This window comes from Panulirus ornatus, chromosome 6, assembly GCF_036320965.1.
Source record: "Panulirus ornatus isolate Po-2019 chromosome 6, ASM3632096v1, whole genome shotgun sequence".
NCBI lineage: Eukaryota > Metazoa > Arthropoda > Malacostraca > Decapoda > Palinuridae > Panulirus > Panulirus ornatus.
In genome coordinates this window covers 49,840,877-49,868,167 of record NC_092229.1, presented here as the reverse complement: position 1 = coordinate 49,868,167, position 27,291 = coordinate 49,840,877, and the positions used below count along the sequence as shown (strand labels likewise).

General features: G+C 45.0%; 1 long non-coding RNA gene across 1 annotated transcript in view; it reads right to left on the bottom strand.

Moving 5' to 3' along the window:
• Positions 1 to 10,841: 10,841 nt before the first annotated feature.
• LOC139749218 (uncharacterized) overlaps positions 10,842 to 27,291 on the bottom strand; it is a 384,303-nt gene continuing 367,853 nt past the window's right edge. The window contains exon 4 of the long non-coding RNA XR_011712931.1: positions 10,842 to 10,937. This is a non-coding gene — a long non-coding RNA (uncharacterized lncRNA). The remainder of the gene's footprint in view (positions 10,938 to 27,291) is intronic.

Genomic DNA, 27,291 nt, shown 5'->3' with positions numbered 1-27,291 from the left:
TATATATATATATATATATATATATATATATATATATATATATATATATATATATATGACTCACACCCAGAGAAGAGGACGCTATTCACAAAGGCTTATATAAGCCAGGCATTGGACCGGGGCGCAAACCTTTTAACAGCTTAATTATCTGTACTGACAATGGAGTGTCTGGCTTGAGCTCCATGAATGAAATGTCATACCTTCCTCCTTTCCATTTTCCTCTTCCTCATCGCCCTACCGAAAAAGCACCCTAGCAAACACCCCTACGTTCTTCAGCTCCTAAAACTCATCCTTGTATCAAACAGAATTAGTTTAGCTTTTAATCTCTGGCTACTTATCTCTGCTTCAGCCCTTAGTCACTCTTCATCTAAAGCCATTAACAACAGTGCGAGGCAGATATAAAGAGAGAGAGAGAGAGAAACAAAGAATGAATGTATTTGTAAGATAAAAACAAAGGGAAAAAATATATATACTCTTAATATATACGTCAGATTCCACAAAACAGTATTATTTTGCCTTTCGAAAATAGCCTATCGATTTTTTTTCTCTCTCCTCAGAGTGGGACGATTTTGGAATATATGCTGCTCAAAAATTCTCCAGCGAGACTACAAAAATTAGGCGTATAAATAAGCACAAAATGGCCAGAAAAGATGGCGGCGAATTTATGAGTAGAAATTCTCTGTAAAAATATAACACTTCCGCAGTATTTTCAGCCATTTATCTTGGTTTATGGTCTCGGTAATTGCCTCACGGTCTGCCCGGCATTCATAACCATAAAAATACATGCATTGCCTTATTCTTTTTTTATCATTTCACACAGGGTCCTGAATAACGCAGGGGGCCATGCCTCACGACCTTCGTACGCGAGGAAAAGAAACTATCGAACTCGTTTCCAATGATGAGTACGATATCAGTTAGGTTCTAAACTCCTATCAGTGATGAGGGAGACATCACTTAGGTTCTAACTCTCTTCCAAAATAGGATTTGATCATCCTATACCTTGCTTGTTGTATTTATACAGAAGCGAGAGAGAGAGAGAGAGAGAGAGAGAGAGAGAGAGAGAGAGAGAGAGAGAGAGAGAGAGAGAGAGACTCCTCACGTTGAGATAGTCTAAGCCTCTGTCGCTGGAGCGGGACTACGAGTTAAAAGAGGAGGATAAACACAAGGCTTGGCGTCTTCACGCCTCCAGAACTTTCCACAGGATTGATCTCTCGTTTCCCAGGAGAGACGCCGGTGACCATCCTATACTTGATCAAAATACAGAGATGTCTCACAACAATCATTCCCTCCTCATTTCTACAATGTTCAAATATATGAAAAGAACGGGAAATGTAATCTGCATTTATGCTTACGTTTCAAACTTTATATTTTCCGACACATCTGGTATTTCCAGCTCAAATGATGAGCTTCTGTCTCGGGAGCACGTATATATATATATATATATATATATATATATATATATATATATATATATATATATATATATATATATATATATATATTGCGCTGGCAAGTTCGTTGATTTAAGAAGAAATCTACGTCAAAACCCATATGTATATTCAGCGAGACCGCTTTTGAATCCTGGAAAAGTTCTTTGAAATTCTCTATCTTTTTTTTTCCCCCGCTGGGTGGATAAAAGTTGGCGTTCATAGCTTTGATTTTTTTTGGTGGTCGAGGACAGGTTTTAAAGTCCATATAACCAACTAGACTGTCTTCAAATGAAGCCAATACCTGAGCCAAGGTAGTGGCATTGGTACTGTCTTCAATGTAGCCAATACCCGAGCCAAAGTGTAGTGGCATAGGTTTCACTCAGGTAAATACAGGTCATTCAGTATTACAGGTCCGATCGCGAGGCCTTCAGGTCATCTTTCAGGTATAGAGAGAGAGAGACTTGCCAGGTCAACCTCTTTCAACCTACAAGTCCATGCTTCTCATCAGGTCCTAACCCTCATAAACCTACAGGTCCAAGCTTCTCATCAGGTCCAAACCCTCATAAACCTACAGGTCCATGCCTCTCAACAGGTCCAAACCCTCATAAACCTACAGGTCCATGCTTCTCATCAGGTCCAAACCCTCATAAACCTACAGGTCCATGCTTCTCATCAGGTCCAAACCCTCATAAACCTACAGGTCCATGCTTCTCATCAGGTCCAAACCCTCATAAACCTACAGGTCCATGCTTCTCATCAGGTCCAAACCCTCATAAACCTACAGGTCCATGCCTCTCATCAGGTCCAACCCTCATAAACCTACAGGTCCATGCCTCTCATCAGGTCCAACCCTCATAAACCTACAAGTCCATGCTTCTCATCAGGTCCTAACCCTCATAAACATACAGGTCCAAGCCTCTCATCAGGTCCAAACCCTCATAAACCTACAGGTCCATGCTTCTCATCAGGTCCAACCCTCATAAACCTACAGGTCCATGCTTCTCATCAGGTCCAAACCCTCATAAACATACAGGTCCAAGCCTTTCATAAGGTCCTAACCCTCATAAACCTACAGGTCCATGCTTCTCATCAGGTCCAAACCCTCATAAACATACAGGTCCAAGCCTCTCATCAGGTCCAAACCCTCATAAACCTACAGGTCCATGCTTCTCATCAGGTCCAAACCCTCATAAACCTACAGGTCCATGCTTCTCATCAGGTCCAAACCCTCATAAACATACAGGTCCAAGCCTTTCATCAGGGCCAACCCTCATAAACCTACAGGTCCAAGCCTTTCATCAGTTCCAACCCTCATAAACCTACAGGTCCATGCTTCTCATCAGGTCCAAACCCTCATAAACATACAGGTCCAAGCCTTTCATCAGGGCCAACCCTCATAAACCTACAGGTCCAAGCCTTTCATAAGGTCCTAACCCTCATAAACCTACAGGTCCAAGCCTCTCATCAGGTCCAAACCCTCATAAACCTACAGGTCCATGCTTCTCATCAGGTCCAACCCTCATAAACCTACAGGTCCATGCTTCTCATCAGGTCCAAACCCTCATAAACATACAGGTCCAAGCCTTTCATAAGGTCCTAACCCTCATAAACCTACAGGTCCAAGCCTCTCATCAGGTCCAAACCCTCATAAACCTACAGGTCCATGCTTCTCATCAGGTCCAACCCTCATAAACCTACAGGTCCATGCTTCTCATCAGGTCCAAACCCTCATAAACATACAGGTCCAAGCCTCTCATCAGGTCCAAACCCTCATAAACCTACAGGTCCATGCTTCTCATCAGGTCCAAACCCTCATAAACCTACAGGTCCATGCTTCTCATCAGGTCCAAACCCTCATAAACATACAGGTCCAAGCCTTTCATCAGGGCCAACCCTCATAAACCTACAGGTCCATGCCTCTCAACTGGTCCAACCAATCATAAACCTACAGGTCCATGCTTCTCATCGCGCAAGTTCACATTTCTCCTACCTCCCCCTCATACTTCATCCTCCCATGTCACGTTTTTTTTTTCCATTTCCAAAGATTCACTTCGGCGTTTCCCACTTCAGCTGAGAAATCTTCATGAGAAATCACCCTGGAAGAATATCTTGGATTCGAATATCTTGGATTCCCTCGCTCTCTCGTGTTGAGGTTTATAACAGCCTCATTACTGAACCCCCTACCTCCCTCCCTCCCTAAAATCTTCACAAATATCTTGTTCTAGTTCCAATGTTTTATGTGTTAGCACTCGGTCAACCGTGTGCGAAGGGCATCTCTATACCCTCACTCCACTAATCTCCACTCTCAATACCATATCTATCTATCTATCAATCAATCTATCTATCTATCTATCTATCTATTTATCTATCTATCTATCTATCAATCAATCAATCAATCAATCAATCAATCAATCTATCTATCTATCTATCTATTTATCTATCTATCTATCTATCTATCAATCAATCAATCAATCAATCAATCAATCAATCAATCAATCTATCTATCTATCTATCTATCTATCTATCTATATATATATATATATATATATATATATATATATATATATATATATATATATATATATAAACTGCTAAGCCAAGACATGAAGCAGATTTCGAGACACAAATCATCAATGCTTCACGTTAGCGTCAACTATAGACCCATTCCCTGCTGACTGCCGTAAGCCCCATTCCCACTAGGACTATATTCTTCTTCACAACTGTGTAACAAGCTCGAACCAGCAACCCTGCACCATACACGTCTACGAGGTAGTAAAAGTTACGATGGTGGAAATGTTAATTTAGCTCAGGTCAAAGCAGTCTGGTTAAGTTATCTTAAAAAAAAAGATAAAGTTTAGGGTTTATGAATGCAATTTCCAAAATTTATCGTTCTGGTGGATTCAATTTTGGGTTAGGATGAAGTCTCTTTGGATTAGGACTTTGTATATTAGTCTGCATTTGAGTTAGGATTTGGCTATGTTAGATTACATTACGTTAAGGTCAAGTTAGGCTAGCTTGTGTCAGGACCAGGTTAGGTTTGGCCAGCTTGTATCAAGTTTATGCTAAGCTAGTTTGTATTGGGGTTGAGTTAGGTTAGGTTAGGTTAAGTTAGGTTACGTTAGGTTAGGTTAGGTTGGGTTAGGTTAGGTTGGGTTGGGTTGGATCAGGTTAGGGTACGTTAAGTTAGGTTAGGTTAGTTAGAATCTGATTACGTTACGTCACCTGAAAATCATTTTTCCAAACAGGTAAGATATTGTAACTTTATTTTCTGCTATATATCCAAAACTTTCCACAGCTCATCTGTATCAAACTGTCTCACGTTCTTTTTCATCAAGGTTCACGACTGCTATGTGTCCATGTTACTCGCTTTCAACGTATCTTAAGATATATACACACACAGTGTGTGCTGCATGGCTTGCCTCCATCATACAGCCTTCAGCACCACTTCATAATCCATCTCTCGTCAGCAATCAACTCGAGCATCCAGTCTCTTCCACTCCAGGCCGAGGCGGGTGACCCAAACTCCACCACCTTCAGCAGTCAACAACCACTCCAAGACGCCACTCTTTCGTCTCCACCAAAAAAAAACTTTCCAATCAAGTTTGACAGTTGACATTTCTGATCTCATCCATCACTTAACTGCTCTTTCTCGACAGCTGTCTATCTTTCTGCAGTATATCTCTCGAAGTTTCTCTAAAACTAAACTGTCTTCTCATATTCTTTTTTTTTGCTCTTATGTCCCTCAAACTGCCCCCAAGGACCATCCCTCATGATTCTGTTCCTCCCCCCTGGCGATACCTCGGACTGATCACTTCATCGCCTTTCTAGGTTTCGCGACCAATTTTCGTCCCATCTCTCTCTCTCTCTCTCTCTCTCTCTCTCTCTCTCTCTCTCTCCCCGACTTTCGCTCTGACCCCTTTCACTACGACAGTTCCTCTCATTTTTTTTTATTCTCTCTCTCTCTCTCTCTCTCTCTCTCTCTCTCTCTCTCTCTCTCTCTCTCTCCTTGGCTCGCAAATATCTGCCACGTTCGCAACTCCGTCCATAATATATCGATTCCCTCCCCTTCCCCTTTCTCTTTCACTTTTCGCTTCGTCCTTCGCGTACGTCAAATTCGCAAGATGAAATCTGCGCTCAAGTGTCTGTCCTCATGACTTCCCTGCCTCCTCATGTCCCCACCCTCCTTCCCTCACAACCACATTACCCTCATGACGTCCGTCCATAGGCCTCTCTCCACCTGCTAGGCCTACACTGTGGCTTGGCCGTCACCTATGACTATTCCCGCCTACAATTCCTCCAAGCGTCCTCTCCTCTATTATAACAAGTCAGAATAAAATATATATATATATATCTACCAGCTGTTGAAAGTTAAGTCTCCCTATGAAAATACATATGTAATTACATTTCCTTATACAAATACCTTTCTGGAAATATGTATTTACAAAAGGGAAATTGTCCAAAGGAAGGAAGACATAAGTGCCACAGAAATATTCTTTTCATCTCCCACCTCATTTTCCTCCTCATCGCTCTCTCCTCATCTTCCTTCTGATCTTCCTCTTCATCTTTCTCATCCTCTTCCTCATCTTCCTCTTCATCTTTCTCATTCTCTCCCTCATCTTCCTCCTCAACTCCCTCCCCATCTCCTTCCTCATCTTCCTCTTCATCTTTCTCATCTTCCCCCTCAACTTCCTCCTCACTTCCCTCCTCATCTCCCTCTTCATCTTCCTCCACCTCATCTTCCTCCTCATCACCCTCCCCATCTCCCTCCCCATCTTCCTCCTCATCTCACACTCACCTTGCTTGAGCCCAGCGTGGTATTAACCAACTGATCCAATAATGAACAAATTGATCGGTTTATACCCTTGGTGTCAAGGGTCGTGGGACAGACGTGTGTGTGTGAGGGTCAAGGTTCACGGGACAGACATGTATGTGTGGGTCAAGGGTCACGGGACAGACGTGTATGTGTGGGTCAAGGGTCCCGGGACAGACGTGTGTGTGTGTGTGTGGGTCAAAGGTTACGGGACAGACATGTACGTGTGGGTCAAGGGTCACGGGACAGACATGTATGAGAGTCAAGTGTCGCGGGACAAACATATGTATGTTAGGAGGTCACGGTATAGACATGGGTGTGTCAAGTGTCGCGGGACAGACATGGATGAGTCAAGAATCGCGGGATAGGCATCAAGCGTCGCGGGACAGAGTGTGTGTGTGTGTCTCTCTCGAGGGACAGATATTTCTAACAAAAGCTTACCCCCTCCTCCTCACCCCGTCACCCCCAGGGGAAAAAAAAAGAAGAAAAATCTCTCTGAGCCAAGTTATATATAGCGAAGTCTTTCGAAAGCATATAATTCTTCGCCACTAACTTTTGAATGACCTTCGCCTCTTGACCGAACCTCGCTGAACTTCAGCCTGGAGAGAAGATAAACTGACCTTTTACATTACTTCGTTATAACACGAATTCGAAGGAAGGAAAGGGGGGAGAGGGAGGGATAATATTATCTTGCCCTGGCGAAAAGTTTGGCGACATACGCTCTTTGAGAACAGAACACTTTCTTCCCCACACCGTCGACGATTTTCGGGGGGGAAATATAGCAATTCTATCTCACGTTTCTCGCTGTCAGAAGTGAGCAAGTTGATTGCTATAGAAATCTAAAGCATAACATTACACTAAATGGCCTTTGAACTCTCTGAACCCTCGAAGGGCCGCTTGTATTGTGTACAGAGATAGAAGGGACTGCACCAAGGCCATAATAAACTTGCCAAGTACTTTAAACTAATTCAAAGGACTATGTAAATATGGCGTAACTGCAATACTGGGAAAGAGAAAGAGAGAGTTAGTTCAGAGAATGAAATACTACGACGGGAGGAGGCAAAGCGAGAGGAAGATGGCAAGATATGAATATAAATGCCTCAGACACTGACGAATAATGTTTAGTAATATGTGCCTCGGAGTTTTGCCTCCTGGTACAAGTCGAGGTGGTGGTGGAGGGAGAGGAGGAAGGGCCCCCAAATGACGAAGGGCTGGGATTCTAAAGTGTCTGGGGGAGTGAAGCCATCTTGATGCGGCCTCTAATTGGCCCCCCAAGCTGGAAGGAGACGTGGCTGTGAATACCAGGCGAGAGAGAGGGGGAGAGAGAGAGAGAGAGAGAGAGAGAGAGAGAGAGAGAGAGAGAGAGAGAGAGAGAGAGAGAGAGAGAGAGAGAGAGAGAGAGAAGGGGAGAGGTATACACGGTGGCACGGAGTCTATCGAGATGGAAAGGAGGAAATATCAGAAGGAGGGTGTGTGTAGGACGTGGGTGTAGGTGTGAGACGTGGGTGTAGGTGTGAGACGTGGGTGTGCGGAGGGATAGAAAATGAGGAGAAAAGAGGCAACGATCAACATGAAAAAAAGATGAGGTAAAGAGGGGGAAGAAGACGGGAATAATGAGGGAAAAGATGAAGGTAAAGAGGGGAAGAAGACGGGAATAATGAGGGAAAAGATGAGGTAAAGAGGGGAAGAAGACGGGAATAATGAGGGGGGGGGGATGAACAAACCACACCTTGAACACACTCTATGATGGTCTTGGATCTCGTGGTTCGGTGTGGCAGCGGCTGGCAGATGCGCATCCAAGAAAACCAACTCTTCATCGAGCAAGATTTAAGCAATAAATTACATCTTTTTTTTTTCCCTCCTCCTCCTCCTCCTCCTCCTGCTCCTCCTCCTTCTCCTCCTCCAGTTCCTACATCTCTGCGGGGGTAGAGCCTTCACGGGGTGACCAGAGCCAGTAAATTTACAAAGAGGGATTGCTGGCACGAAGTCTGCAGACAGTCCGTGGGAAGAGGAGGAGGAGGAGGTTTGACGACAAAACACGGTCGAAAAGCGACCCAGAAAAATGAAATTCAAGAAGAGAGAATAAAAAAAAAAGAGAAGGTGAGTTGAAAGTTTGCAGGAAGTGTGATGGCAGAATCAACGTTACATTTCCACGAGAGAGAGAGAGAGAGAGAGAGAGAGAGAGAGAGAGAGAGAGAGAGAGAGAGAGAGAGAGAGAGAGAGAGAGAGAGAGAGAGAGAGAGAATTTTGTGCCAAGACTCGAACCCGGCCAGACACACAATATACTTACAATGACCAACAACCATAGGGACACAGACTGGATCACCAATGTGTATATTCAAAGGTCCTCCACCACAACACACTTACGCACACATATATACACATGTGTTACAAGCGAACAGATGTACTTGAGGGAGTACACAGGCATGCTCCTCCACACACACACACACACACACACACACACACACACATACACACACACACATATACACACGACTGATGAATGAAATTCAACCCAAGGTAATGCAAAGTTCATAATGAATGGAACACAGTGAGAAATAAAGAGGGCTGATTGCAAATATTATCCAGCAGGTAATATGCTGCAGGAATCACCATGTGAGAGAGAGAGAGACTTGGGGGTCGACATCCACCCAAATCCCCACATTAGGAGAATAATTAAGGATACCAGATGTTCACTGGCACGTAGTGAAATTGCTTTCAGGCATTTGGGGAAGGATATATATTCAGCAAGCTGTTCACATCCTACAAGAGGCCAGAGCCAGGATATGCTTCTCAAGTTTGGTCACTTAAAGAGGCGAATAGAGCTAACAGAGAAGGTCCAGAGGAGGAGGACAACAAAGATGGTACCGGAATGAAGAGAGCTGCGTTATAGGGTAGGGCTTAGAGGCCTTGAGTTTGTCAACTACGGAAGAGAGAAGAGTACAGAGTGACATGATCACACAGACAGACAGACAGACAGACAGAGAGACGCGCACACACACCCACACACACACACACCACCCACCCACCCACACACACACACACACACACACACACACCACCCACCCACACACACACACACACCCAAACGCACAGACACAAATTATTCTCATAACAGAGGTCTTAAGTGATCAGACAGACTGGCGAAGCCGGGGACCTCAAAACACATAGACACAATGTCCTCTACAGTGTGTCCTGGGCAACAACCTGTTATACCAACACGTTCCTGGACATACAAGGGTCAGAAGGTGGAATCTAGCACTCTTATGGCACAAGAGCAGCACCCATGGCCTTACGTGTAGGTTCAGATTAACCATGTAGAGGTTGAGATACGATACATTATAAGAAGTTGCTACAGGGAAGAAGACAGATTTCAAGTAATGGCTGATGATAAAGTGGTAGAAATCACTGAGAACCGAAGACATTTTGTAGGTGAAAGGGACGAGGAGGTAGGATTTTAAAGCCTTGAGAGCAGAACTGTGTTGCAGACCGATTCGACGAAGTCTGAAGTGAGTGAGGAGGAGACGCGAGGAAGAAGCTGTAGGAGAGGAGAGGACACTGAAAGGGAAATAAATGGAAAACACGAGACGAGGGGAAACAGCCAGGCGAAAGGAAAAGAATAAATTCAATGATACAGAAGAAGATGAATATATGAATTATAATGGATATATCGTGGACTAGCAAAAGGCTTGCCCTGCCATGTTCCACAAATCAATGAGGACATATATTACGAGGAGGCAAGGATCAGGAGATACTTTGACAAACTTACTTCCCAAAGTTAAGGTTATGGATGGAGACAAACGTCACGAATTCAAGAAAGGCCGACTTTTTTTACAAAAAAAAAAAAAAAGTTTATCTGCCACATCCACCCACACACTAGGATGGGATTGTAACTCGCGGGTGGGGGTGAACCCGACCGACACCACAAGGTAAATGGTATAAGACGGAGTTGTGAAGAAGTTCGATGGACATTCGCCGTATGGAATTATTCATGAACCTAGACACAGGCTGGTGGAGTTGAGTACAATCTCAAGGAGAAAACTGTCCTGTAGCATGAGAGACAGCACAAGCAGTGCCAATTTTTAAGAGAGGAGACAGAGGGAAAAATGACTTTGAACAACAGAGAACCGTACCATTCACATTTATCTTCAACAGGCCACTAGCGAATACAATCAGGACCCCCAAGGTATGGCCTCTTGTTCTAGGACGAACCACGTATTTCAGCACGAACCTCAATGATTCTAGAGAAAGAAGTCAGACTCCATATATCTACCGAATTCTACAAAAGAGGAAGCGACATCTTAGAAGAAGAGGGAGACTGGTGGCTGGGTTGTGTGTGTATATATGGAATGTCAGTAAACCTATGATCCTATACTTAAAAGAAGACAGACATAGAATGTAATATTCTAGGGTATTGTTGAGGGGGTATAACTTACAGAACATCGAAAGCCATTTAAAGTGGGAGGGTGTACAGAATATCAACACTATGTCTGTTGAAGACTCCAAGGGTTCGACTCCAAGGGTTCCCTGAGGTGGTTGAGAGGCACTGTCGCTCCTGACGTAGGTGAACCACTGGCTGGCAAAGAACGTCTTGAATCCTACCTGAACATATGTCTGCAGAGGTCACAAGGCTCCTGAAGGGTAGAAGAAGAAGATGGGACGAGAATCTGGGAGTTGCTGCAGCTTCGAAGACAAGCCTGGAGAAGAGAGAAATTAGCAGCGTTTTAGAGGCACGTCCGAACTCAAGCGTGTGTAGATTCATGATGAGAGAGAGAGAGAGAGAGAGAGAGAGAGAGAGAGAGAGAGAGAGAGAGAGAGAGAGAGAGAGAGAGAGAGAGAGAGAGAGAGAGAGAGAGTTATAAGACACGACCTTAAAAAAGAGAAAAAAAATAGTGGGACCTTTGGAGTTAACATCACAACCGCATCATCAGCAAAATACACACAGCAAGGCTCTTGTGTGTGTGTGTGTGTGTGTGTGTGTGTGTGTGTGTGTGTGTGTGTGTGTGTGTGTGTGTGTGTGTGTATGGGGTTGACGGCAAACAGTACGTGGGTCATCAGACTTAAAGTAGATTGAGCAAGAAGCTCAGGACGAATGTTTATTTACCAAATTAACGTACACCGAGTCCACACAGGGACTGGCCGGGTTCGATGCCTAAGGGCCAGACGGGCAGACCTCTATAGCTTCTGGAGGAGAAGGGTCGAGCGCCACACATGAACCACGCTACCAGAATTTAAATATGACGAGATGGAAGAGAGTTGTGGAGGATATGCAAATGATCTATGGGGACCTCTCAACACACACACACACACACACACACACACACACACACACACACACACACACACACACACACACACACACACATACGCGTGGCTACCTGGCATAAGTTATATATACATACATAGGATTAAAAACATGGTACGTACATACAAGGTTAAGAGACGAGGCATCTCTCTCTCTCTCTCTCTCTCTCTCTCTCTCTCTCTCTCTCTCTCTCTCTCTCTCTCTCTCCACATGTATAAGTACTAAGCCCAAGTGTACTACACTCTCAACGTACTACACCCGTTACTATTACTCCATGGCCACTCAGAGTGCATTTTTATCACTTGGCTTCCCAGGCCACTCAGAGTGCATTTTTATCACTTGGCTTCCCAAGCCACTCAGAGTGCATTTTTAGTTACATGATTCCCAGGCCACTCATAGAGCATTTTTACTACGTGGCTTCCCGGCCACTCAGTGTGCATCACCATTACTTGGTTTCGTGGCTATTCAGAGTACACTTTTATGACGTGGCTTCCCAGCCACTCAGAGTGCAATCTTACCGCTTGACTTGCCGGCCACTCAGAGAGCATTTCCATCACTCGACTCAAACCCCCCTAGACCACTGAGGGAGCATTTTCACCTGACTCCCTTCCCTACCATAAAGAATTCTAACTTGTTCGCCAACCACTCAGCTTCTTTACTCAGTATGTCAGACATTTTTTATATGTTAGCTGAGACGGCACGGGTGAATAAGGCCCTAATCATGGCTACACACACACCACACACACACACACACACACACACACACACATATATATTGGAAAGGATCACAATTTTGCGCGTGATCAAGATATTCCTATGAGTCCACGGGGAAAATGAAACACGAAAAGTTCCCAAGTGCACTTTCGTGTAATGATCACATCATCAGGGGAGACACAAGAGAGAAATATAACAGTCAGTTGATATACATCGAAGAGGCGAAGCTAGGACGGCATTTGGTAAACATGTCTGTTATATTTCTTTCTTGTTTTTCCCCTGATGATGTGATTATTACACGAAAATGCACTTGGGAACTTATCGTGTTCCATTTCCCCGTGGACAGTCTGACCCTAGGTACCCATTTTATCGACCCAACCCCCTAGGGGTGGATGAACAGCTGGGTTGACTGTGCACCGACTACCGCAAACAGGGTTCGAACCTATGCGCTCGACCCTGGGCTCTCGGTGAATACGTCACGGTCAGGAACGCTACCCGCTAACGCTATCTTTCCATACCCAGCTAGCCAGCTATTTAGCTTTCTTACGGAGCTTGCCGTCCACTTATCTTCTTACTTTAGCTTGCCGGCTACTTAGCTTTTTTACCTAGCTTGCCGATCACTCAGCTTTCTTACCCAGCTGGTCGACCACTTAGCTCTCTTGCTTAGCTTACCTTTCACTTAGCTTTCTTACCTAGCTGGTCGACTACTTAGCTTTCTTACCTCGCTTGCCGGTCACTTAGCTTTCTTAGCTTGTAAAGGGGGAGAGGGTGGGGGGAGGGAGGTGTCTCCAACGAGCAGTCATGCGGGCCTGGAACAATGGGTAGTAAATACGACACACGAACTCAAACGACCAAGCCCTTCCCCAAACAAGTTAACGAGCCACAAGAACGATTATCATTAACCATAACTCGTTAACTTCGTGTCAAAGTATCTCATTTCATCGTACAACTCTGATCGTTAATGTCCTTCCTTGAGTTTAACGATACGACCAGTGAGCAACACACAGTACGACGGTACGACCAGTGAGCAACACACAATACGATGGTACGACCAGTGAGCAACACACAGCACGACGGTACGACCAGTGAGCAACACACAGTACGACGGTACGACCAGTGAGCAACACACAGTACGACGGTACGACCAGTGAGCAACATACGGTACGACGGTGCGACCAGTGAACAACACACAGTATGACGGTACGACCAGTGAGCAACACACAGTACAACGGTACGACCAGTGAGCAACACACGGTACGACGGTACGACCAGTGAGCACGACGGTACGACCCTTGGGGTAAGAAAACCTGACCTAAGGTCAAAGACCAGGCCATCATACCCATGGGTCGTACCGTCGTGCTCGAGGGTCGTAACGACATGCTCAGAGGGTCGTACCGCCGCGCTCAAAGGGTCGTACCGCTGTGCTTGAGTTGTATCGTCGTGCTCAAGGGGTCGTGGGGTCGTACCGTCGTGCTCAAGGGTCGTACCGTCGTGCTCAAGGGTCGTACCGTCGTGCTCAAGGGTCGCGCAGTCGTTTTCAAGGGTCGTATCGTCGTGCTCAGGGCATTAAAGCTGAGGCCTCAACGACTTTCACCCTTTCAAGAGAGAACCTCTCTCTCTCTCTCTCTCTCTCTCTCTCTCTCTCTCTCTCTCTCTCTCTCTCTCTCTCTCTCACACACACACACACACACACATACACATACAATCCATTACAATCTCTAACTCTATCACAGTCTCTCTCATTCCCTCATAACCTCTCTCTCACTCTCTCTCTCTCTCTCTCTCTCTCTCTCTCTCTCTCTCTCTCTCTCTCTCTCACGCACACACACACACACATACACACACACACACACACACACACACACATACACATACAATCCATTACAATCTCTCACTCTTATCACAATCTCTCTCATTCCCTCATAACCTCTCTCTCACTCTCTCACAGCCCCTCTCACTCCCTCATAGCCCCGCTCACTCCCTCACAGCCTCTCTCCCTCACACTGCAGTACAGACAACCATTCCTCACACTTCCTACAATGTTTCTCATTCTCTCTTTTTCCGGCGTATTTCACACCATTTCTCACCCTCTTGAAACTTTCTCAGGCCCTCATAACATTTTTCGCACTCGTCCTCACTATATCTTACGCACCCACACACAACCACAACCGCTCTTACAACTTCTCGTACAATTACCGTACTCACAATACACAGCTCATGCCCCCATACTACCACAAACACACACACACACACACACACACACACACACACCACATCATAACAAGAAAGAAAACAACTTTCTATCACCTCATTTATTACCTCACAACATCTACAGCGTCCTGTCCGCCCCTCATTTTACAACCTCACAACATCCACAACTCCTCCCCCCCACCAAGTTTCATATTTCGCCTCGCCTCCTCCTGCCCGACCTCTCTCTCTCTCTCCCCCCCCCCACCCCCCATCCCCCACACCCCCACTTCGTCACAACTTCCACGGCAAACTTAAGTTTGGACAGGGGGAAGGGGGGTCAAAGGGGGGAGGGTTGGCTCTCGGTAAAGCAGGCGTAACCTACTTAAAGTCTAATGTTTCGAAAGACCTAGTGTAATATATATATATATATATATATATATATATATATATATATATATATATATATATATATATATATGGGAATAGGGGAAAAAGAATACTTCCCACGTATTCCCTGCGTGTCGTAGAAGGCGACTAAAAGGAGAGGGAGCGGGGGGGGGCTGGAAATCCTCCTCTCTTGTTTTTTCTTTTTAATTTTCCAAAAGAAGGAACAGAGAAGGGGGCCAGGTGAGGATATTCCCTCAGAGGCCCAGTCCTCTGTTCTTAACGCTACCTTGCTAATGCGGGAAATAGCGAATAGTTTGAAAGAAAAAGAAATATATATATATATATATATATATATATATATATATATATATATATATATATATATATATATATATATATATATATATGGAACCACTATTCCTTCAAACATACCCATTTTTGCTTTCCGAGATAATGTTCTCGACTTCCACAAATTCTTCAAGGCTCCCAGAATTTTCGCCCCCTCCCCCACCCTATGATCCACTTCCGCTTCCATGGTTCCATCCGCTGCCAGATCCACTCCCAGATATCTAAAACACTTCACTTCCTCCAGTTTTTCTCCATTCAAACTCACCTCCCAATTGACTTGACCCTCAACCCTACTGTACCTAATAACCTTGCTCTTATTCACATTTACTCTTAACTTTCTTCTTTCACACACTTTACGAAACTCAGTCACCAGCTTCTGCAGTTTCTCACATGAATCAGCCACCAGCGCTGTATGGATAGAGTTGTGCGCAGGAGGATGGATGTGCTGGAAATGAGATGTTTGAGGACAATGTGTGGTGTGAGGTGGTTTGATCGAGTAAGTAACGTAAGGGTAAGAGAGATGTGTGGAAATAAAAAGAGCGTGGTTGAGAGAGCAGAAGAGGGTGTTTTGAAATGGTTTGGTCACATGGAGAGAATGAGTGAGGAAACATTGACCAAGAGGATATATGTGTCGGAGGTGGAGGGAACGAGGAGAAGAGGGAGACCAAATTGGAGGTGGAAAGATGGAGTGAAAAAGATTTTGTGTGATCGGGGCCTGAACATGCAGGAGGGTGAAAGGAGGGCAAGGAATAGAGTGAATTGGAACGATGTGGTATACCGGGGTTGACGTGCTGTCAGTGGATTGAATCAAGGCATGTGAAGCGTCTGGGGTAAACCATGGAAAGCTGTGTAGGTATGTATATTTGCGTGTGTGTGGACGTATGTATATACATGTGTATGGGGTGGGTTGGGCCATTTCTTTCGTCTGTTTCCTTGCGCTACCTCGCAAACGCGGGAGACAGCGACAAAGAAAAAAAAAAAAAAAAAAAAAAAAAAATATATATATATATATATATATATATATATATATATATATTTCCGAACGTCTCCTCTTTTTTCCTTCTTTCTCTCCCGTTTTGTGTAGCGCCTTCCAAACATCACTCGATCGAAGGAGCAAGATGAGAAAAAAATGATATGTTATCATTAACACCTCGTGTTCCTTATCTCGTCTAATCTCCAACTCTTTCGTTATCTCACCGAGGCTTGGGTGGGTAATGGCCAGACAGACAAGAGGAGGGGATGTATGCCCTGGCCCGAGTTTAACCTCCCTCCCCTTTTTTTTTTTGTGAGCTGGGCGGTGTAGTTGAAGCGAGGTGTGACACAATGACAGCGGGATTATCATCATAATCCTCAGCCACTCTGTTGAAGGGCCGTGTATACAGTATACATGCGGGGCCGCGCGCGCGCGCGCGCGCGCGTGTGTGTGTGTGTGTGTGTGTGTGTGTGTGTGGGAGGGAGGGAGGCTGGTCATTAATGCCAGGGAGAGTGCCTCCTGGAGGAGGAGGAGGAGGAGGAGGAGGAGGGAAGAACTGCAGGACAAGTGTACCTGGCGTCCAAACCCACACCCACACACACACACGCACACACACACCCACACACACACACACACTCACACACACACTCACACCAGTTCTCTCGGGAACACCGAGCTGTGTGTTGCCCACAGCACACACGAGTGTGTGTGTGTGTGTTACTAGCTGTGCTACACGGAGAGGGAGGCGGGGTTCTCTATGCCACGCCATGATCTCTGTACAGCTTTGATCTATGGCGTGAGACCAGGGCGTGAGGACTGCTGGAGCCAGCTTTGTGGCGAACAGGCTTGGAAAACAATGGTGTGTGTGTGTGCGCGCGTCAGCTGCAGCTGGACGCTGGTGAGGTGAGGTACTCCCTCACTCCTACTGCTTCTCATGCACTCACACACCACTGGTTACATCCTGCCTCACGCCCACTAACTTCCTCACACCCTACCTCACGCCTACTAACTTCCTCACACCTTACCTCACGCCCTCACTCACGCCTTCTAACTTCCTCACACCCTCACTCACGCCTACTAACTTCCTCACACCTTACCTCACGCCCTCACTCACGCCTTCTAACTTCCTCATACCCTCACTCACGCCTACTAACTTCTCACACCCTCACTCACGTCTACTAACTTCCTCACACCCTAATTACTCCCGCCTAATAACTTGCAGACACACGCCCTCTCTCCCACTAACTTTCTCACACCCACCAACTTCCTCACACACACACACACACACACCCACTAACTTCCTCACACCCGTCCAATATCTCTCAAACTCGCAGTTTCGCGTTCATCGCTCCTCTGACATTCTCATTCCACCGCGTGGTACCCACTTGCCTCGCATCCCCATATGCTTCGGCCAGTACCAAATGCATCACACTGTATCATCATGCCACCCAATCCAATCTCACGTTCCACCATCCAGGTAACTCCTACATATTATTCTCCGTATAGACATCTTTCCCGTCTTCCGTCTACGCACACTTTTGCCATTCTGTCCACTGCTTTTTCCTTTCCCGTCAACACGCACCTGCTGTAGCACAAGGCGGTCGGACGCAGCCATTCAAAGCATTTCTAAACGCTACGCTTCGTTGCTGTGGACACCTTGATGATGAACCGGATCAAAAAAAAAAAAAATGTGATACAACGTAGCTCCACCAATCCGGATGAGTGGAGAGAGATCCTCCCTCGCCAAATCCGGATGTGGTGGACATGTCAGTTAACCCGTACGGCCTCAAAAACAACTGAAAATTGTGTGAGAGATATATCATGTGATGAGAGAGAGAGAGAGAGAGAGAGAGAGAGAGAGAGAGAGAGAGAGAGAGAGAGAGAGAGAGAGATGTACTCTCACATTTCAGATGCGTTTTAGCAGCGTTCCAGGATCATATGGCTCTTGTGGGGTAGGGTTCATAAACCAGCTGGTGTATGGGTTCGTGTGAACGAAGCTGAAGCGAAGCACCTGTGGGTTCGGACCACAGCTTTTCCTTTATCACTCGCTTATCTAATTCTCCGACGCCAATCGCTGCTTATGGCTTCCGAACCACCCATCAGAAACTGTTACGGGTTTTTAACTTCAACTCATGTCACGAAAAAGTCTCTTTTTTTTCTTTTCTTTCCACTTATAAAAGTCTTTTATTTTCGCTGTTCCACTTGCCGTTCGTCAAACCCGCCGTGAGTCGGAACCACTTCTCTCTCATCATAACACTTGACTCAAAACTCGCTTGCCCACAAGACTATAGACTCAAAACTCGCTTGCCCACAAGACTAGACTCAAAACTCGCTTGCCCACAAGACTATAGACTCAAAACTCACTTGCCCACAAGACTATAGACTCAAAACTCGCTTGCCCACAAGACTATAGACTCAAAACTCACTTGCCCATAAGACTATAGACTCAAAACTCGCTTACCCACAAGACTAGACTAAAAACTCGCTTGCCCACAAGACTATAGACTCAAAACTCGCTTGCCCACAAGACTATAGACTCAAAACTCGCTTGCCCACAAGACTAGACTCAAAACTCGCTTGCCCACAAGACTAGACTCAAAACTCGCTTGCCCACAAGACTAGACTCAACACTCGCTTGCCCACAAGACTAGACTCAAAACTCGCTTGCCCACAAGACTATAGACTCAAAACTCGCTTGCCCACAAGACTAGACTCAAAACTCGCTCGCCCACAAGACTAGACTCAAAACTCGCTTGCCCACAAGACTATAGACTCAAAACTCGCTTGCCCACAAGACTAGACTCAAAACTCGCTTGCCCACAAGACTAGACTCAAAACTCGCTTGCCCACAAGACTATAGACTCAAAACTCGCTTGCCCACAAGACTATAGACTCAAAACTCGCTTGCCCACAAGACTAGACTCAAAACTCGCTTGCCCACAAGACTATAGACTCAAAACTCGCTTGTCCACAAGACTAGACTCAAAACTCGCTTGCCCACTAGACTCAAAACTCGCTTGCCCACAAGACTAGACTCAAAACTCGCTTGCCCACAAGACTATAGACTCAAAACTCGCTTGCCCACAAGACTAGACTCAAAACTCGCTTGCCCACAAGACTAGACTCAAAACTCGCTTGCCCACAACACCAGACTCAAACATCCTTGCCCTCCTTGCCCAAAGAATCACTTGCCCTACCCAGGGTCTCCAGACCCCATTCCTTCGGCTTAGTCTGGTCAGATCATTGGGGTAAAAAAAAAGGGAAATCGATCCCCATATATCCCTGGGTCCGTCGCCATATATCCCTGGGTATATCCCCATATATCCCGGGGTGTGTCGCCATATATCCCTGGGTATATCCCCATATATCCCTGGGTCTGTCGCCATATATCCCTGGGTATATCCCCATATATACCTGGGTCCGTCGCCATATATCCCTGGGTATATTCCCATATATCCCTGGGTCTGTCGCCATATATCCCTGGGTATATCCCCATATATCCCGGGGTCCGTCGCCATATATCCCTGGGTATATCCCATATATACCTGGGTCCGTCGCCATATATCCCTGGGTATATCCCCATATATACCTGGGTCCGTCGCCATATATCCCTGGGTATATCCCATATATCCCGGGGTCCGTCGCCATATATCCCTGGGTATATCCCCATATATATCCCGGGGCATACAATACATCCACCCACTAACACCCAACCCAACCCGCCTCCAGCGGATGGAGGGAGAACTACTGAAGAACGTAAACATTACGATAAAAAAAAAAGAAAAAAATAGATGGCTGGATCGCTTTCCTGGCTATGGCCAGATTTTCGCCTCTCTCTCTCTCTCTCTCTCTCTCTCTCTCTCTCTCTCTCTCTCTCTCTCTCTCTCTCTCTCTTTATCCAGACTAATCGTCTGTGATCAACTTGATCTCGGAGACTAATGATCATACGTATCCCTCCCTCCCTCCCCCAACCAACGTGCGTCGTCATACGTTGTTCGCCTGCGTTGTGCGTAATAATGCTACGTTGCGCGAGGAAGGGAGGAAAAGGAGGAGGAGGGGTGTGTGTGCCCACTTTACAAGTGCGCGAGGGCATAAAACTTGATTTTCGCGAGGGTCCGCGCTTCGAATCCCTCGTGCATAGTTAGGAGAGTCAGTAGAGCGGAGGATGCTTAGCCTTTTAAGTGCGCCGTGTTTACGTGCAACGCTAGAGACGACGAGGGAGGGGTGGGGGGGGGGGGGGGGGGTTTAAACCTTATCGCGTTTTCTGCTCGCTGCACCGAACACCGTTTTCTCTCTGCTGACGTAAATCTTCAGTGCACGACTTGCGACAAAGAAGTGTCAACATTATATATATATATATATATATATATATATATATATATATATATATATATATATATATATATATATATATATATATATAAATAAATAAATAAATAAATAAATATATATACATATATATATATACATATATATATATATATATATATATATATATATATATATATATATATATATATATATATATATATATATCCTCCCCTCTCATTACTTTTTTTTAATTTTCCAAAAAAAGGAACAGAGAAGGGGGCCAGTTAACGATATTCCCTCAAAGGCCCAGTCCTCTGTTCTAAGCGCTACCTCGCTAACGCGGGAAATGGCGAATAGTTTGAAATATATATATATATATATATATATATATATATATATATATATATATATATATATATATATATATACGAACAAAATGCATATATATTATAACATTTTGAGCTTATAACTGCCCTGCTTGTAATGCGAATATAAAGACATCATAATAACTTTACAGGTCTTGCTACAATTCTCTGTAGTTCTCTCTCTCTCTCTCTCTCTCTCTCTCTCTCTCTCTCTCTCTCTCTCTCTCTCTCTCTCTCGTCTACACACACAAGCTCTCTGCACATAAGAACACGGTGATATAAATCTTCACATGTGTTTCAACGCGTCACATTTGCGCGATCCACGCCTCTCTAAGTCCCTCTTCCTCCTACTCGTTGGCAGCTTCAATCCCCCGCTGCAGGATCATCTGTGCCTTGACGTGTGTGTGTGTGTGTGTGTGTCAGTATAGCTTATTAGACCATTCATGCCTGAATTTAATTGCTGCTAATCTGCCTTGTGAAACAATGGCAGGCAGTGACTCCGGCCTCCTCGCTGGGAATTGAGAAATATTCCGCTGGCGTTTATCTCCGGCGCTCTGGATCATCAACATCTTGTTAACGATGTTGGAGTTCGGGGGGTTCAAAAAGTCAGGTACTCGTATTCATCCGGAGATTTACTTCCGAGGCAACTTTCATCATTGCCAGTAATAATGATGAGAATCGCGGAAGAATATAGAAAAGGGATCAAATCTTAAGAGATCTTCGTACTGCTCTTGACAGGGAAACTAGAGATGACACGATTCAATGAAGACGATATGGACGTGGCTTGGAGGAGGAGCTTCAGTAAAACTTTCAAAGCAGTGGTGGGAACATACATAAGTGCCCACGCGAAGGTGAAAATTTTGGAACGATGACAAAAAGAACTTTCGTCTTTTATCTAAGAAAGCAGCACATAACAAAGTTAAAAAGACACCAACAACCAACATGGTAGAGTAAATTACGTAAATCAGCGTCAGGAAACTAAGCGACTTATACGTCAAAGCAAACGTCAAGTATGAAGCGTACGATGATGAATACAGCATAAGAAAACCCTAAGGAATTTTAAGGATACGTTGTAAGCGAGAGAGTCAGTAATCAGTCAATTAGTCCCACTAATAAATATGCAAAAAGGTGACTTGGCTCAACACAACGATGACATGGCAAAGATCTTTATACGACATTTTTGCCTCTGTGTTTACAACTGAAGACATAACTCGTGTCCTGAAACCAGCTCCATTGCTCAGACGAAAAGATTCAGCCGACGCACGAACCTCTAAACTACGGTATGTATCTAAAGTCATAGCGCTCATCGCTAGTGATAATAACTAACAACTGAAATGACAAGGGTTCTGAATTTTGGTAATCAGATGAAACGCAATTTGCAACGGGCCCTTGGCCATGTGGGCTGAAGCGACATTTCTCTATATTACGAGACGCATTCCTACAGAAGATCTCTGGCGGTGATGGCCTGACGTGGCTGTGAAATAAGCCAGAGCAATACCACTTCTGGGCACTGACCCAACAGTGCTTTGTTACTCGTGCTTCCGAAAACCAATTTCTCGAACCCCTCACCAATCCAAATGAATCTAGACACACACAGAGTATAACCACTCGCGGAAAAGACTGTGCATTTATGATAAGTTCCTCCACTAGGGGGCTAGTCTGAGGTGAGACGTCCCTCCACCAGGGGCCCAAGTCTGAAGTGAGACGTCCCTCCACCAGGGGGCCAAGTCTGAAGTGAGACGCCCCTCCATCAGGGGGCCATGTCTGAAGTGAGATGTCCCTCCACCAGGGGGCCAAGTCTGAAGTGAAACGTCCCTCCACCAGGGGGACAAGTCTGAAGTGAGACGTCCCTCCACCAGAGGGGGCCAAGTCTGGTATCCTGCGTCTAACCCCACTGTACAACCCATGTGTCTGCAGGACATGGAGAGAGGAGCTATCCTTCGGTCTTATCCTGCAGGAGAGTCAACAACCCTCAGACTAAACGACACATCTTCCATCTGTGGTGTGGGAGACCAGTGTGCTATCCAGCATACACCGGACGGGGACAATGGCAGTGTCGAAAAGCGAGGGTGGGGTTGGGTGTGGTGGGGTGGGGGTCCTACGTCACGAGACGCCGTTTGGAAAGATTCTCGAACCTCTCCTGTGTGAGTATATACATCTACCATTAACTCAGCTGCATAAAAAAACAAAACAAAACTGAGTGCTAGATGAAATCAAACGACCCAAAACCCACCCTCATGTTTGCTTTAACAGTGGCTCCTCTTCCATCTGGATGTTTAACGTTTCACAAACTATATAAATATATATAATGAGGAAAAAAAGAATCAAGGAAAATATCTAATTCTACAAGACGACTAACCCTTGGAGAAGAAGATCACATAATGATCCACTTTTGGTCGGATATGTAAATTTACCATTATGGGACTTGAGAATATTTTCTTTCTCTCTTCTCTTTGGCCAACTGCTCAACGCAGTGGCACCCACCTCTACGCAGTGAGGTAAATGGCCAGAGTTAAACAACCTGGAAAAATGGCTCAGGAGGGAATATCTACCACTGTCAAAAAAAAAAAAAAAAAAAAAATGCCAGTGACAAAATGGCAAAAAAAAGGGGGCCAAACTCGTATGACTTTAAACCTTGAGAGAAGGTTGATAAATGCACAAGAACATTTAAATGAAACATAATTAATATGTAAGAGTTGATAAAAGGAGTTAAGTGGTAAGGTTTCTCACGTTAGAAAGTGTTTTGAAAACGTTAATTCTTCAGTGGGTAGTCCAAGACACACTGAAGACGAATCTATAATCATCGAAGACTTGAGAGCACTGATCGAAAAATTATGGGAAAAGACCATTCACATATCTGGAGTGCTTGGAAGACATGTAATCGCTTTGCTCGCCATCACACCTCAGTCATGAACAGCCACAAGGGAGTCAAATATACATTCTATCAACCACCTCAAGAACTCTGGAGAGACTTAAGCTTGAGAGAGTGTGTGTGTGTGTGTGTGTGTGTGTGTGTGTGTGTGTGTGTGTGTGTGTGTGTGTGTGTGTGTGTGAGCTTAACAACGCTTGGGGACAACCAACTACTCTTGTCATGCACACGGACAATGAACTTCATCATATCAGCAACGAATTATGATCATACGACGGAAGACGTCTCAAACACGTATACTGAAATTATGTTACGACTCTACTGGTGCAGGAACGAAACCAGGTGGTCACACTCCGTCGTACTTGGGTGAGGTCAGGTCATTATTGTGTTATCACATACGAGGGTTAATAGTAGATGGTAATTAAAGGTAGGGCTCCATCTCGCCCGTGGCACAAGGCAGATATAGATACAAATGGCTGGTAGATGTAGATAAGACACATAGTGAAAATAAACACGGCAATATATATAAAAAAAAAAGTTTCTTTTGATTTTTCGTGTTTAAAAAGATTGAAAATGCCGATGGCAGAGATTTAAAAAATATGGGCGACCCGAATGGGGTTACAGCATCTAATCAACTCAGACGAAGACAAGAATGTAAGATCTGGCACATCTCAACTGGGTGACGATGGACGACCTGGGTCAAATCCCAAAGGGATCTATATGATCCCTCTTTTATCCTCCCTAATTCATTACATTCTCAAGAACACTTTGATGAGTTCCTCCCTAAACTCCCAAACCCCGACCCTCCAGTTGACACTCCCAATACACAAACATACACACACACAGACACACAGACACACACACACACACACACACATATATATATATATATATATATATATATATATATATATATATATATATATATATAGGGTAGAAGGAATAGTTCCCATGTATTCCCTGCGTGTCGTAGAAGGCGACTAAAAGGGAAGGGAGCGGGGAACTGGAAATCCTCCCCTCTCGTTTTCTAATTTTCCAAAAGAGGGAACAGAGAAGGGGCCAAGTGAGGATATTCCCTCAAAGGCTTAGTCCTTTTTTTGTTCTTAATGTTACCTCGCTAACGCGGGAAATGGCAAATAGTATGTGGTATACCGGGGCTGACGTGCTGTCAGTGGATTGAATCAAGGCATGTGAAGCGTCTGGGGTAAACCATGGAAAGCTGTGTAGGTATGTATATTTGCGTGTGTGGACGTATGTATATACATGTGTATGGGGGTGGGTTGGGCCATTTCTTTCGTCTGTTTCCTTGCGCTACCTCGCAAACGCGGGAGACAGCGGCAAAAAAAAAAAAAAAAAATATATATATATATATATATATATATATATATATATATATATATATATATATATACATTTATATATATTGGAAAGGATTACAATTTTGCGCCTGATCAAGATACTCCTCACCGGGTTCGAAAAAAGCTCAAAGTCGACCTACAAAGTAAGAAAAGAGAAATACCAATTTTCGCTAATCTATGAGCGGCTAAAAGCCATCCCATTACGAGACCAGTAATTGGCGACAGAAATGGGGAAGGTTTACGGTGGCCTGAGAACGTGTGCAATACCAACCAATTTCACACCTGATTTAGTAAAACTCCCTTGAATGAAACAGCCACCAGAACCACCAATTGAACTGCTACCTATTTCTCCTCACCCATTTATTTTCTAGGTACAATTTCTACACACAACACTACCTCAAGTACAGGCAAAAGGTGTCGTTAATATAATTTTTTCTTTCCCCCCCCATAAGCCCAGGATATCATACAGTAATTGAGTTATATCGTATACCACACTACGGGGTAGAGAGAGAGAGAGAGAGAGAGAGAGAGAGAGAGAGAGAGAGAGAGAGAGAGAGAGAGAGAGAGAGAGCGTCATATTACGTCACTTGAAACCAATTAGCTCTATACTGGTCGGTGGGGGTGGGGGGGGGTGCGTGGGTGGGTGAGTGGGTGGGTGGGTGGGTGGGTGGGGGGGTGAGTGGGTGGGTGAGTGGGTGGGTGGGTGGGTGCTGGTTGCCTCCCCCTCCACTCCCCCCCCCCCCTCTCCCAGGGCAGTCCTCCATTCACGTCTCGCAGTTGAAAGATGAATTTCAGAACGATACAAAGACATGGGGAGGGAAGGGGAGGAAGGGGGAGGGAGGGAAGAGGGAAGGAGGGTGGGAGTTGAAGGGGGGGCCTTCTTCTTCTTCCTCTTCTTCTTCTACTTCTTCTCTCTCTCTCTCTCTCTCTCTCTCTCTCTCTCTCTCTCTCTCTCTCTCTCTCCCCCCTCCCCCGGAACGAGACAGTGATCACAGTGGACTCGGGACCCCGTTTTCGAAAACACATCCAAAAAAAACGAAAACCTAACAGGGGTTACTCACATAAAAGGCAAATGGACGGACATACAGCAGTTAATCACACTTGATCATGCGTGTGTACGTACAGAGAAGGAGGAAAGGCCTCGCCCTTCCAATGGCTTAATCAATAAGAACGAGAAATCACCTGAGATAACAGTGGTGTAGTATGTTATCAAACCCCAAGTGCAGTGAGAGGGAGGATGTAAACTTCCCCGTCCAATATCGTCACTGTTTCACCCGGGACCGAAGCAGCTCCATTTGAACGCCAGTGAGCTAATGAATGCTTCGCTCGGGATTCGAGACTTACGCGTCCGAAACGGCGTACAAAATTCCCTACAGCCCAGCGCTGACGAGGATGATGACACGCGATGTCTCGCTGGCTCGAGATCCCGAGATACTAACAACGAGACGTGGAGCGTATATATATATATATATATATATATATATATATATATATATATATATATATATATATATATATATATGGTGTCTCGCGGGTTCGAAGCCTCCAGATACGACAACGAGACGTGGAGCGTATATATATATCTTTTCTTTCAAACTATTCGCCATTTCCCGCGTTAGCGAGGTAGCGTTAAGAACAGAGGACTGGGCCTTTGAGGAAATATCCTCACCTGGCCCCCTTCTCTGTTCCTTCTTTTGGAAAATTAAAAAAAAAAAAGAGGGGAGTATTTCCAGCCCCACGCTCCCTCCCCTTTTAGTCGCCTTCTACGACACGCAGGGAATACGTGGGAAGTATTCTTTCTCCCCTATCCCCAGGGATATATATATATATATATATATATATATTTTTTTTTTTTTTTTTATTATACTTTGTCGCTGTCTCCCGCGTTTGCGAGGTAGCGCAAGGAAACAGACGAAAGAAATGCCCCCCCCCCCATACACATGTATATACATACGTCCACACACGCAAATATACATACCTACACAGCTTTCCATGGTTTACCCCAGACGCTTCACATGCCCTGATTCAATCCACTGACAGCACGTCAACCCCGGTATACCACATCGCTCCAATTCACTCTGTTCCTTGCCCTCCTTTCACCCTCCTGCATGCTCAGGCCCCGATCACACAAAATCTCTTTCACTCCATCTTTCCACCTCCAATTTGGTCTCCCTCTTCTCCTCGTTCCCTCCACCTCCGACATATATATATATATATATATATATATATAT